This window comes from Solanum pennellii, chromosome 1 (assembly GCF_001406875.1).
Source record: "Solanum pennellii chromosome 1, SPENNV200".
Taxonomy (NCBI): domain Eukaryota; kingdom Viridiplantae; phylum Streptophyta; class Magnoliopsida; order Solanales; family Solanaceae; genus Solanum; species Solanum pennellii.
In genome coordinates this window covers 28378987-28389737 of record NC_028637.1, presented here as the reverse complement: position 1 = coordinate 28389737, position 10751 = coordinate 28378987, and the positions used below count along the sequence as shown (strand labels likewise).

The 10751-nt window shown below is 30.7% G+C and overlaps 1 pseudogene; it reads right to left on the bottom strand.

Moving 5' to 3' along the window:
• The window catches only part of LOC114074952, a 55148-nt pseudogene that overhangs the window by 35559 nt on the left and 8838 nt on the right, over positions 1-10751 (bottom strand).

Below are 10751 nucleotides of genomic sequence, written 5' to 3'. Positions count from 1 at the left end.
CTTGATGTCTTTGAATTTCGGACATGGACCATCTTTTTACTTATTTTGGTTTCTTAAATACTCTTAGACTTGGTAATTTGAGGATAGATGTTCTTGATGTGATGACTTCCAGATTTTGGGAATAATAAGTGTTGAACTTTAGAAGCCTATTTAATTGGTTACATTAATAAGTTTTGGATCTTCCGCATTATATTTCGTTATTCATAGTTGAACTATTGGTAAATGTTGGGGTTTAGATTTGTTGGTTCGCTCACCTAGTAGGTTAAGTGTGGGTGCCACTCACGACTCGTTTTGGGTCGTGACAGGTAATAGTTTCACGAGTTCATTAGATTGGTTAAAAATAACACTTGAGAAAGCAGTGTACATATGTTCAACGCGAGTATGATTATAAATTCTTTTGTGATTTTGAGTTTGATAACGAGTATGGTTGAATTTTTAGTGGAGCATATCATAAGATCGATAGAGAGACAACCAATGATAAGCTAAGATACGTGAATCCATAAGGGAAAAACTTTCAAGGTGTGAGCTAATGTTGATAGATAATGGAATTGTATTACACGGTTGGGATTGAAAGAATAAAAAAAAAATCAAGTTTTTATTGTAAGTGTAGGTTGTGGCAGTGTGTTTGTCAAGGTATGAATTGGTAAGGTAAGAAGTGATCGATCACATTGGGTATGAAGCACTGGGAAAGACTTACAAATAATTTGAGTAGGAAATTGCTTACTTTTGATTGGTATACCTAAGGAATGGTTTTAGTTAAAGTTTTTATTTAGAGGATAAGGTAAAAATGTCATGTGTTGTTGGACAAAGAATAAGACTTGTAAGTGAGTTAGAAAATAATAAATAAATAAATAAAACAAAATTTTGATGTTTTGAAGAGTTCAAGATTTTTTTTAAAATTCTGTCATGCGAAGAATTTAAGAGTTTAAGAAAAATGAAGGAATAAGAACTCTCGTATAAGGTCGTGGTTTGTACTTGAAGTATTTATTTATTTTTATCTATGAGTATAGATATGAATGTGGGATATGAACTTGTTCAGTATAGACTTACAAGAAAGTTATCATCGCCTTTTCTAAAGATTGAATTTTTGGTTGGGTGACAAGCAATTAGGTGTGAAAGATTTATGTGGTTATATCGAGGTAGATTGTCCCAATTATGATGGGTAACTTAAGAATACGTAACAATATGGACCTATAGTTAAACATGGTTATTAAGGATTTTGAAGGGATTGAGATTTCTATTTTTATGAGACAACATAGACTGTCACGATATGTTACATAGACATTTGATGTTTAGTAGAGGTTAGAGCTTATAGTATACAAAATTATTGGAGTGACCACGGATTTCGTTGAGTTTTGGCATGAGGTACATGATGGTATGAATGGTAGTGGGAATGTATGTAAAATTTTGTGTGAAGTTGACATTGGATGTGATTCAATTAGCTTACCTCAATGGAAAAGTATTTTGAAAAAAGTGCTATCAGTCTTTGGTGTGACTCATATATGTCATGTAATTCTTAAATGAAAAGAGAGAGAGAGAGCTAGATTTTGAAATTTGTAGAGGCTACAATGTGTTTATATAGAGATTTTGATACTAGGGACAGTTTGAGAGTAAGGTGAATGGTTGGTGTAGTTATGATTTTTGTTTGTTTTTAGAGTGTTGGCTTCAATGGAGTACTATGATAAGTATGTATGATTTGATGAATCGAGAATTTGTAATGTTGCGATGGGGATTAGACTGGGTGGCTAAAAATCGAGAGGTGGAGTGAAATAAATGTAATTACTTTTATATGGGTCCTATGGAAGGAGTTCCTTGTGTTATTCGACCTTGAATCTGTATATTTTTATGTAACCACTTTCTTCGTATTGGACACTATTTGGAGAATGATTCCCTACTTATATTACCCATGTTTCCACATTTATGGGTGAATTCTTAGTGGTGGATCGGATGTACCGATCTTCTTATGTCCCTTTATATGATGAGATCCTTGGGCATAATTGATCACTTCAGTTATAATAGGTTTGGTTTTGCTTTGAAGTTGAAGTATATAAGTAGTTCTACATGCACAACCTTGCTTATGAAACCTATATAAGAGGTATGAAAAGTTACAATTGTCTAAGAGTGTTGTTTGAGGTTCTGTTAGCTTGGGTGTATCGCTATCTATGTGGTTACTTGATCTTGATCTTGTTTTTATTTGGGTTAGATAAGTTTGATTCTCCATCGATTAGTGCTTGATGTCTAAGATCATATTTTTATTGTTAAGCTCATGAAAAGATTATATTGTCAAAAGGGAATCTTGATGATCTATGATGGTTTGTGCAATATGAGTATGTGGTGGTTGGTTAAGGTTCACGTCTGGCCGGTACCAATTCAGAATGTTATCTTGGTTATGTGTGGAAAGATTCATCATGATGGTTGTCTTATGATCCAATGGGTTTCATTTTAGTTTTAGTTCATATTTTAGATTCTGACTTGATAATCACTCTTGATTTCTAGATTTTTCAAAATTCGATTTGAAAGTTCAGTTGTTAGTAGTTGATCTTGATGAACAGGTCTTAAGGAGGGGTTCACGAGAGATGAACATTGACTAGTTGGTCATAACTTAGACTTTTTGTAACTCGGTTATTCTTCCTTCTTCTTCTTTATGTTCGAGGACGAACATGATTTTTAGTGGTGGATAATGTAAAGACCCTCTTAATCGTTTTATGAATTTTACTCATTTTTCTAAGTTTAATCCTTTTAGTAATTTTTATAAATAATTTATGAATGGTGGAAATGAATATTATAATTTTTTTAAACAAATTAAGAGTTACTTAAGTTTTATTAAATAAATAAAGGAAATTAAATTTGCTAAGTCCAAAAGGATTTTTAAGAAAAAGAAAAGAAAAGGAAATAATAAAAAATTAATAAAAAAAATAAAAATAAAAAGGGCTACACCTAATTGAAAAATAAAAAAAGGGTTAAAGGTTGTTGCTAATAGCAGCAGTCACGCAGAATTTTTTTTTCAAAAAAATTAATCAAAAGAGAAATAAAAGGTCATATATTGCTGGCTGTTGTGAACAACAGCAGTTCGCAGAGGAGAAAAAAAAATAGAAAAAAAAAGAAAGGGTTTAGGCGAGAATGACGACAGCTACTTCAGAAAATATCAATTATGATTGACGTGAATGTTAGAAAGTGGGGTGCAAATTGATTTAGTGTAGTGAATATTTTTTTTTATTTTTATATATCTTTATATTTAGAGTGCTATAGATTGAAATATTATGATGTTTATGTTGTTGGGTTAGAAGGAAAGTGAATTGCTGATTTCAATTTGAAATGTCAGTAACTCGTTGGGGTCTTTTGGATCTAAGGGAGAACAATTCCTTGAGTGGTCAATCATTATCCAATTACTAGTTTCAGACAACGTGCGTTGCACGTTTATTTTTTACTATTGTTACATAATATAAAATTATGCTATCAAATAAAAAATGTTTAAATCAACAATATTAATTTTACCAATTATATTTAATGTATCAACAAAAATAAATAAAAAGGGATTGTGCATTTGACATCAAGCAAAAAGTATGTGAAATTAATTAATATAATATAATCTCCTTTAACTTTATATAAGTCTCTTTTTTAATCTAAATATCAGCGATAACCTTTTATAGTCATAAATGGATATTAAAAGTACATGCACACTTATTAATGAGAAACGATAGAGTGAAATATTTATATTATTTAAGGTTCTAAAATTAAAATACAGTACTATCAAAATTATACAAGATTAAAAGCAATTGCATTTAAAATATAAAACTGACAGATATATAATTTAAATACTGAACTTCATACATACATCTATTTCAAAAGCTCATAATAATAGCTAAAAGATTACAACACCAGAATGAGTTTATTAGAAATGCAAAAGAAATTAGAAACAACAATAATCTTTGTGAAGGAGAATATGTATCGAAAGAGATATGAGGACTTAGGCATGTCTAAAAAGAAGCCTTCTATTTCTTCTCCCCACCTCATGTATTCTATTTTTTCATGTCTTTTTTGCCTATCATAGATGGAATAGTTTTTTTGATTATCAGTTGATTGACAATATCTTTCATTTTTTAATGGTTATCACCTATTTCTTAAATAGTAGTAAAAATGTCTGTTTAAATTCTATATTTTTTAGTTCAAAAATAGTCTTTAATATATAGATAGATGGAAAGAAAAATTACAAATCATAGTTAGACTTAATAAGAGAATTAACATTACCACTAATAATTATTGCTTTGAACTTGGAATCTAGTCTAGTTTGAAGGAATAATTAAAAAGATGAAAAACACAAACCATTGTAATTAATAATAAATTGAGGCAATTACAAGTCATCTCAATAATTTATTACTAATTCATTCATATATAATAACACACTTTTAATATCTTAGTAATAATAAATCAAATAAATAAAATCAGTGGCATTAATCGGATAAATGGGGGGTCACTCTTTTCATATGCCAGTAATTATTCTAGGATATACATGTACAATTAAAATATATCTTTTCACATTCCAAACATTTAATTATTTCCTTATATTTTAATTAATAATTAATTTAAGGAAATGCAAAAGTCATCTACATTTTTATTAAAATGATACAATTTAACATTTAAACTAAATAATTAAATGCTTTATAACATTTTTTTATAGTTAGGGTAAAATTGTAATTCAACTTTTCACTTTTTTGTTCCCTCTTATAATAATATATGATTAGAAATATATGAGTAGTTAATCATTAATAATGATAGATGACTTTGATGTAAATATGAGTCAAAAATTTCTGTAAGGTTATTGTATTCATTGGTTGCAAGTTTTAGAATTTTACTGTTCAATTATGATACAAGTTTGATAGATTGGTAATGAAATTTATATTAGGTGTAAGGTATTATAAGAATATCATTATTAGATTTAGGACATCCGAAAAAAAAATGGGACTTAACTCTAAGATTGAAACTTAAGAACTTGATTTTAGACTTTGTGACTTTTTGGGTCAAGGCTAGACACATAATTATATGAATGTTGTTAGTTTCAAAATCTTATCATGATCATTTGTATGAATAGATTGCTTGAGTTGGAAGTTCAACGAAAATTAAAGGCTCAAGTCATGGAGTGAATTCTCGATCATTTGAGGCAAGTGAATTTCTAAACTATTGTTAATTGTATGAAATGTGTGTATTTCCTTGTGGTATATGTGGTGGGAGTAATGGACTTGGTAATGGGTTGACTTAACCACATTGAATAATTCTAATGATGAAAACGAAGGGTACTAAAAGGAAATGTGAATAATTGCTTGTGTGTGATGTTTTGATAATAAAGAATCGTTTGAAAAGTTTGTTGAATCATTGTTGATGTTGTTGTGAATTGTGCAGTGTTATGAAAATGGTCATATCCTCTTTATTTGTTGTCATTTGCATTATTTTAAGACATGGTTATGACAAGTGTTATGTGCATTGAGAAAGAATGAGAACTTAAAGAGGATGTACCATTTCGATGGACGTATTGCGCGTCGCGATGGATACTATATTTCGAGGGACGTATCGCGCGCCGCGATGGTTACTAATATCGAGGGTCGTGTCGTGCGCCGCGATAGATGCATGGACGGATATGTCCCCCATGGGTCCCGGACTGAGAGACAGCAGGTTTGAATCACTAGGTCAGACATGCGTCCTTATACTTGACATTGTATTCCATTGCATTGCACATATTTATCATTAGTGAACTTGTATCGTGTTTTGCTGATCTTCTGATTACGTTTCTATGGAACTTGTGATTGATCAATATTGAGCTTGTTATTGCGGATATATAATTTATTGAAGTATTGTTGTTGAGGATATGTAATTTGTTGAAGTGTTGTTGTTGAGGATACATAATTTGTCTAAGTGTTGTTGTTGAGCTACGTGCTATGTAAACTGTGAGTTGTTAGGTTGGGTTGATTTTTATGCAGGTTGTAGTTGTGGAGGTTCTATTGGGGTGGTAGGAGTACCCGTATTTCATCCCCTTAGCTTGTGTTTAGAGGTTTACTTGTTGAGTATCGTGTGGTTGGTATTCACCCCTTGCTTCTACAATTTCTTGTAGGTTACTAGCCTAGACCTTTATGATATATTCTCTTCTTTTCCAAGGCTTCCTGAAGATTTGTGAGGTAGTTGTTGGTCATCTCAACATCCCTCCTTACTCCTGTTTATGATTTTGTTTTACTCTAGCGACAATATCATATGAGACTTATATTTTCTTTTGATTCAATTGTGATACTTTAGAGACTTGTACACGTGACTACCAGATTTTGGGGTTTTTTGATTAAGTTACTTATATTTTATTTCCGCACTTTATTGTAATGATTGAGTTTTAGGCTGACTTGTCTTGGTGGGAGAAGACGAGTGCCATCACGCCTATTTTTGGGTCGTGATATATATATAATTTTTCGAGAAGATTATATTATACTAAGAAAATTAAGCAACATATCTATTTATACATCATTCAAAATATGTTAGAATAGGATAGTTTTTTCGAACTTTAAAAATGGAAATTCCATTAAAGATATCTTATTGATTTTTAGAAACGTCTTTGTTTATTACCCTAATGAAACTCTTCAATATTTTATCTCTCCTCAACTGAAAGCCTTTATTTTGAAAAATCCTAATTTGTTGCGAAATTGAGTGTGGATTAGCAGCAATTGGAGAACATAGCATATTATGCACATAACAAAGCTCAAGAAGGTATGTCATTGGTGAGGAGGAGTACGAGAGTGAGAAATAAGGCTTGCGAATTCAAGAACGATCCAAATAATGATTGCAAAGAGAAACACCGGTGAATGACGAAGAAAAAATAAGAATAGTTTGGAATTAATCAGTGAAGATTAGTATAAGGTGGTCAAATTTATAGGCATTTTTAAGGTGTATTAAATTTTTTTTGTTTTGTATCTCGGGTAATTCATAGTTTATTGTCAATAAATATTGGACATTATAACTAATCTCTTAACCTTATCTTGTTTCTTTTTTTCTCAAGATTTTGTGTTTTGAAGAAATGTAACAACTTTTTTTGATCTTTTCGAGGGCTAAAGCTTTTTGTTTCATAAAATAGTTTCCGATAGATTTAGGGGATATTTTGGAATACTCGTAACTATAATCATGAAAATAGTGGGGTAGTTTTTATAATTGAGTTAGTTGGCGTGTGGCAAACAGAGCCGTCTGTGACTTCTCCAGGTACGATCTCGATTAGACTTCTAAATTTTTGAAGATACGTAGTTGGTCATTAGTATAAATTAGTAGCCATTCATATTGTTTACTTCTTGTATTGGTACAAGACAAAAATTTAAGTATAACAATTGGTTTGACTTATATTTGATAATTAGGAAATGTTTTTGGGTGAGATATTATTGTAGGATGGTCACTTATAATAAAATAATGATGAAAATTCATTGAACAATTTTACATGGACATATAGAATGAATCTTCGATTCTTTTTCAATTCTATTTACTTATAAATTTGGCGTAGTGTTTTTAAACATCAAACTTATTCGTAGACTTTTTTTATGATTATCATATTAAGAACCAAGTTTTATATATTGGGATAGGTAATTAAATATTAAGTGGATTGTATTATATGAAAGCTATTAAGGGTGTAGTGTTTGAAAACATTATAATTTAACCTTAGACTTTAATTTTGAGAAATAGATAAAATATAGAATGACTCTCATATCAATAATTGGACAATGATTACCCTATCATAGGACAATGATTTAGTCTATACAGTGAAATATTGGAATATATTAGTTGTCAATTATTCATAGTACTTCACTAATGTTCGTCCTTAGGTAAATTATTTAGTTATTACATTATAGTGTAAGTTTTTATTTACGGAAATAGGTAATTAAGTATTACATGTATCAAATTATTTAAATTCCATTTAGGTTATGCTAATTCGAGGAATCTAGACTTATCCTTCAGTTTGAACTTTAGAAAATTGATTATAAAATTAGGTTAGTTTTTTATTGTTTAGGCTAAATATAGAATAAATTGAGTTTTTATAGACACTTTAGCTTACAAATTGTGCATATATACTTGATATTGTAAAGGTTCAGAGGCATTGAGAAAGGGAAAAACATTGGAGAAGTAGTTTGTTTGGCTTCAATTTTAAGGTTGAGGTAGGTTATGGTTTATTTCTATTTGATAGATAAACTCTCAATAGAGTGATATGTATTTAGTGATATTGTAAAGTTTACTATATACTTGATTATGTTGTATATCTTGTTTGGGTGGTTTGTGGTTTGCCTAAAATTCTGAGATTGTTCAATTTATAATATTGAATCATCTCTATTAAAATGACGCCTTGAAAAAAAATAAAGAAGGCTTGATGAAATATATTAATATGATAATTCGATCGGAGTGGCACGTTTCGACACGATATTATTAAATCGTAGTGTGACATTCCGACACGTTATTATGGGAACAGAGTGTCACGTTCCGACACGGTATATAGGATCAGAGTGTTACGTTACGACACGGTATATGAGATCGGAGTGTCACGTTCCGACACAATAATATTTAAGGAACATAAATCTTGAATTAACTTAAATACTCGGTCTCAAAGAACCCATTTTCCAAATGAGTATGGTGTGGAGACATAATTCCTCATAGGTGTGCTTGATAAGTGGTTGATTATGTACCTACTATGGTGTTGTTGTGACTGGTTCGTGTTGTTTGTTGCTTGTCACTTGCCAAGTATTGTAGTTTATTTTATATTATTATTCAATATATATTGGTTTGTATTTTGGGTTGGACGATGATACCTACTCATTACGTGTTCCCTATACTGATCCCTACTTCTATTTTCTTTGTTGTTCTTTTGTGGAGAGCAACAAGTGTACCATCGACTTCGACTCGCCATCAGCTCAAGCCAGTCTCCAACACATCATAGTTCAGGGGAGCTATTATTTCTAGCTCGTGCTGGATTCTTTCATTTATGTCATGATGTCGTTAAATTTCGTACATGGATGATTTGTTTTACTTATTTCGTTATTTTTATTATTCTGAGACTTAGTATTTAGAGATTAGATGTCCTTGATGTGATGACTTTCATGTTTTAGGAAATGATACATTAATAAGTTTTGAAGCGTCCGCATAATTTTTTTTTCATAGTTAAATTGTTTTTATATGTTGGGGTTTAAAATCCTTAGTTCGCCCACCTAGGATATGTAGTGTGGGTGCCACTCACGAATCGTTTTAGGTCTTGACAAGAGTAAAGAAGTCTCATAATTAATCTATCATAATTTAGTTGATGATGCGAACAATTCTTTGGTATGTGATTTGCATCAACCTCTGTAATTTTTGTAGGAAAGAATATTCATAAAATTGTTAGTATAATTGTGCATCTTAATATTATTTGTGAAATGAAAATCCTCTCAACACTTATAACACCCATTTTCTCCTCTACCACCACCACTATACCCATCGCCAACTCCACCATACCTCCTACCACCATCGCTATATCAACCATCACCTCCATACCGACTGCTGCCACCCTAACAACCTTCAACTCCATACCGCCTACTGCCACCCTAACAACCTTCACCACCATAATATTTCCACCTAAAAATGTATATAAACCACCACCACCTCTGCGATCACGAGATCCTGTTTTGAAAAGAGCACCATCTGGACCGGCAAATTTGATAGCCTTCATACGATCATCATTCCCACATTCCACATCAAGTTCAACCGCTTCACCGACAGTTAAACTACAAAAGTATTTAGAACTTATACTAGATTGATGAACAAAAAGTTCATCACCACCATAATTCGGAGAAAAGTGAATCCCTTTTGGTCAGTGAACCACTTCACTGTTCCTTTTTTCTTACGCCAATGATTATACCAGCTTAAAAGGAGTTGATTATATCTAAAATTCACTTTTACTTTAAAACATATACACGACCATGATCAAACAACTTGTTTTCAATGAAAACAATAAAGATCTCTACCACCTACACTTGATTTTTATTTTCATTTCAAAATAATAATAGTGAACAATGTGAATATAAGAGAAAAACTAATAACATATATTGAAAAAATTGATTAAACTGAAATTATTAAGTAAAACTCAATATAATTTTTATCTAATATGTTTTATCTATATTAAAAATGATTTCGCTTGTAAGGGTATAAAAATCAATAAACATTTTAAAACTATATATTCTAATAAACATTTAACTTTTGAAATTCATGAGTTCCATAATAAATTGATTTCTATCCATATAGTTTGCAACATATATTCTTAAGCAAGATTTAATAAATAATATGTATTCTCACTTTTAAATACTCTTTAATAAGTTATTTTATAATACTCTATTTATTTGACATAACGCCAAATGAATTTTTGAACTGATCATTGACAAAACCAAGAAAGACAAGTGCTATTAAAATTTACCGATATTTTTAATTTTATTCAAATTGGATCATATTATAAATGGTATAGAAGAATAACATTAAGCTTTGAACAATTCCTTAACCCTAGTTTCTAAAAAAGTAGCCCTTGGAGCCATCGCAGATCTCCCTTGTTGTCATCTCTTTCTCCATTTGCATCAACAAACGTCTTGTCATAACCAAACTTCTTGAGTCTTGATGGCACCGACTATAATAGCTGGTATGTAAGAGAACCCGTATCGAGAAGGTAATGTAGTGAGTACAAGGGTAGAACTAAATTTAAATAATACTAATAAAAGAAAGAGACA